The sequence below is a fragment of the Triticum aestivum genome, chromosome 3B (genome assembly GCF_018294505.1).
Source record: "Triticum aestivum cultivar Chinese Spring chromosome 3B, IWGSC CS RefSeq v2.1, whole genome shotgun sequence".
Lineage (NCBI taxonomy): Eukaryota > Viridiplantae > Streptophyta > Magnoliopsida > Poales > Poaceae > Triticum > Triticum aestivum.
The window spans coordinates 17,485,584-17,489,847 of record NC_057801.1 but is presented as its reverse complement, the minus strand read 5'-3'; the positions used below and the strand labels follow the sequence as shown (position 1 = coordinate 17,489,847).

General features: G+C 45.6%; 1 pseudogene; it reads right to left on the bottom strand.

Annotated features, from left to right (window-relative positions):
• Positions 1-2,271: 2,271 nt before the first annotated feature.
• LOC123067159 (beta-fructofuranosidase, insoluble isoenzyme 3-like) overlaps positions 2,272-4,264 on the bottom strand; it is a 3,050-nt pseudogene continuing 1,057 nt past the window's right edge.

Sequence of the window (4,264 nt, the reverse complement as noted above, 5' to 3'; positions counted from 1 at the left end):
TCTCACTGCTCTTATATTTCTTTACAGAGGGAGTAGTTTGTAAAAATAAAATGAGAGAAACTTTTATGGTTGTGAAGGTAGCGGTGGAATTTTCCCTAGGCAATCGGTGACATAGCAAACCCAGTACACAAACTTCTTAGAATTGTTATGCGGCAGAAGCATGTACTTACATGCTGCAAAATAATGGCCTCACATGTACTTAAAATTGTTTTCCTAGCAAGTATCCACAAATACTGAGATTTATTCAGGTAAAACGTTAATCGTGGCCATAACTTCCTCTAGGGTTCCTTTCGAAACGCCTATGTTATAATTCCTAAACTCAAGAAACGACTTTTTTCACTCCGGCCTACCATACTAAACTTATCATAACACATTGCTTACTCTAAGGGTGATTCAATATAGTGTGCACCTCTATATTAACACCCTAGTACAACACAATAACAATTCATACAATGCATACTAAGCATCCTAGAACACCGGTATATTAGGACAAAAGAAAACTACTCAGACATGAAAACAAGAAACAAATCATAGGCAAATTATTCATTAATCAAACACCATGTCTTAGTAGCAGATTACATGTTATTTTTTACAATGGTGAACCGTTTGGTCCAAGGAAGATGGTGGTGGAAATGGTGGAGTCCCTAGGCAGACTTACCACAACTGCTGAAAGGGAGAGGGAAGGCCCCCTTTCTCTTTGTTGGTGATGAATTTTCTACTCTATAGATGGAGGTTATGGTGCTACAATTTTGGCACCAAAGAGTGCCTCCCGGGTGAAAAGTTAGGGTTTCCCAACAATATATAGGTCAAGTCTTCCAATCTCGGCCATCCAACCCATAAGGCTTTGATCCAAGGGCCCTTGGACATGTTTAGACCCCTCCAAAGCCTTTCTTGCCCATAGGATCAAACCACGTTCGAATCCATCAAGTTTGGAAGGATTTAGTGTCAATCTTGTCGCTTTGTTTGGAATTAGCAGTTTTTGTAAATATTGGATTGGGCCCACACACTGTATACAAACTTAGAATTGGGAGATTCCGAGTGCTAAAGTTTTTCTATGATGTGGAGTATAAATTTCATGTATTGATTTTCTTCATTTGACTCAATCTTAAGGGATCCAAGTGATGATCTTTAAGAATTAGACTTGCATGGACAGATATGTAGCAACTCCAAATTTTACTGGACCTTGAAGTTTTTTCGTAGTTCATTGATTTTTCATGAAGTTCCTACACACATAAGGGAAAACAAGTAATTGTGCTTCTCTTGCAATTATTAGTAGGCTAGTCCAAACAAATATCGAAGTTTGCATAAAAAAAATAAGATAGTGGCATGAAACATACAAAAAATATAGATACGTCGGAGACTTATCAAGGGCGAGATGTGGCAAGATGCTCACGGAGACTGCTGCCAAAAGCCGTGCTCTGACTGAGGCCGGAGTAGTCGATGGCGGCGCCTACAGGCACCTGCCCTTGTTGCATTGATGTTGCAGCCCTCCCCTTCTTTTCCGAACATGCTTTGGTGGAAATCCTAGATCCTGTCTCCCTTGAACTCAAATAATATGTTAGTATGCATCCACGCTGCTTGAGCACTTTTTGCTCAACCGAGGATATTATTATGCTTGTACAAGATTATCACGGCTTATGGTCAAGGCCAGAGCTTCAAGTAAGTAGCGCTAATAACTGATTATGTTCAACCTTCATATAGCTCCAGCCGCCATGTACCAAATCACATACTCCGCAGAAATTTTACGTTACTGTCGCTCTCACAAATTTGAACCTATTGCTGGTTTAGTTGCATCTCAGCTTGCAACCAGGACAAGAAGAACAAAAATGTACTCCCTCTGTCCTATAATATAAGAAAGTTTTTTAAGCTAACATAGCTTAAAAACGTTCTTATATTATGGGACGGAGGGAGTAGTTTTCTTAACTGACAATTAAATAACACTAGTTGTGTGACTTTTGCATGTACATCAACATAACACCTTAGAAAATGTGCATGTCAAAATAAGTTAAAAATCTCTTGGAGATATTTAACTGGAAGTTCAGCAGCAGCTAGTCGAACAAAAAGGGACATAAACTGATCTGCAATTCTTCAGGGCGAAAATGGACTCATCCACTAAAACTTTTATTCATTCCCATGTTTCCGTGGGCAGCAAGTTTTCAACTACATTTTTAACTTTAGCTTCTCCTAATTGATCCATCTCAGCGAAACTAATAAGCTAGCTAGCTACGGCTAGGCTAGGCTACTTCTACTCCTCGATCGTCCAGGCTGCTGCTACTGCTCCAGCAGCTTGTTCATCGTGGGGGTCTTCATATGCCACGCGTCCAGGTTGGTGACCTTGATGTCCGACTCGCCATTGTTGAAGACGAAGAGTTGCGCGTCTTCCCCGATGGCCTTCCTCGGGTAAATCCTCGCCAGGATGCACGTCTTCCGGCCGGCCCCGAAGCTCTCCACCACAGAATGGTCAATCTGAAGTCAAGTTCGTGACATGGCTTAGACCCCTCTTTCAACGGTGACATAGATATTAATTACAGCATACTTTGATGGTTGTCTTGTGGTTAGTTACGTACCAATGTCCTGAGTGCGATCTTCTTGGTCTTAGCTATGTCGATGTTGACGAAGCCCGCAAAGGTCGGCCTGTAGATCTGTGACTCGTACGACGACCTGTTTGATAGCGATCATTTGGAATTACTATTGGATCAGGATGCATGGATAGTCCAACATTTCAACATTGTTGGGTCTTATATGTAATAATGTGACTTGAGTGAGTTATATCTTATATGTTACCTTGTTGGGTCATTACACATGAGGACGACGTAATTGGGGTCGTTGGTCTTGAACACCCTGAAGAAGACGGCTGTCCTCTCCTCGATGTCGTCGGAGGCTAGCAGCCAGAGCCCGAATGGCCCAACACCACCTTTGACGTGCGAGTTGAACTTATTGCATAGCACTTGTGCGTCGGTTCACCACGCCAGGTCGAACTTGTCCGCCTTGTCCAGGTTCCTGATCGTGAACGCTGCCTCAACATCCGATTGCACGGATTTGAAGCCGGTGACCTCAAAGTACTCGCCTCCCTTGACGGCCTTGTTGCTCACATTGACATGCCATGAGCGCAGCGACTTGACCTCCTCCACTGGCCACTGGATCAGCTGCCTCCCGCTTCACGACAAGAAGATCTTCCTTGGTATCGCCTAAGAAAATTAGCAACAACGATACATCTCGATCACAGGCTCTAAGCACGTACGGTGGAAAATATACTAGCAAAAATAATTTTGTTCATGTGCAAGCGTAGCTAGTGACCTGGATGCTGGCCCAGTTCTTGTGGCGGTCGTCGGTAACGGTGTCAGACTCATTGGCCCAGCCCCAGAGCACTCGGCGTTCTTGGCCGGGTCGAAGGACTTGGAGGCGTAGAAGTCACCATAGTCATCATATCCCACTCCTGCTCCTGCTCGAATCTGGAGAAGGAGTCCAATGGTCCAATGTGCAATACATGGCCAAGTTGATTTATTATCCTGGAAGACAGGGTCAGGGGTGTACCTATCCTTGTCGTGGTCATAGGTGCCGACGGTGTAGTAATCGTATCATGTCAGTTCTAGACTCACCTTGAGCACGTACTTGACCTCCTCGGCCACAACTCGGTCGTGCAACTCCGTGGTGTCCACACCACTCTGGTGGTGATGGTTGCCTCCGGCCACCGCCACGGGGTAGAAGTCAGGGCATTCCCACATTCCGGTCATCCCGGCGTGCAAGGAGTGGTGCGCCTTGACCCACTTCTTGAAGTCTCGGCTCCGGTATAACACCACAATTCAACTCATGTTTTCCTTGCTGCCCACCACCAACCTCCAGTGTCTGCACATATACCAGGTACAATGTATTTTCTTTACATATAATCATAGCACAATATAGTTTCGAAAGGAGGGGGGGGGGGCACCGCCCCCCTCCCCCAAGCTCTGAGCTAACTTGTGAAGAAAATTTATTCGGAGGACCAAGATGGGAATTTATTAGTGGCGTGGCCAAAAATAAAATGTACATGCCCGTCGGGCCCGTACCAAGCAGTGGTTGGGTCCCGGAAAGCACTCGCGTTGATGCCGTGGTCGGGGGTGATGATGGGGTTGTACTCGGGCTTGACCCACTCGCGGAGGAAGGGATCGGAGATGTTGGCTGGGTACGAGATGTTGGCAACATGGTGGCGGAGCCTGACCAGCAGCCGTTGACGTCGTAGGGCCTGGTGGGGTAGATCGCGGGCTCCAGGGCCACCCAGCGGATG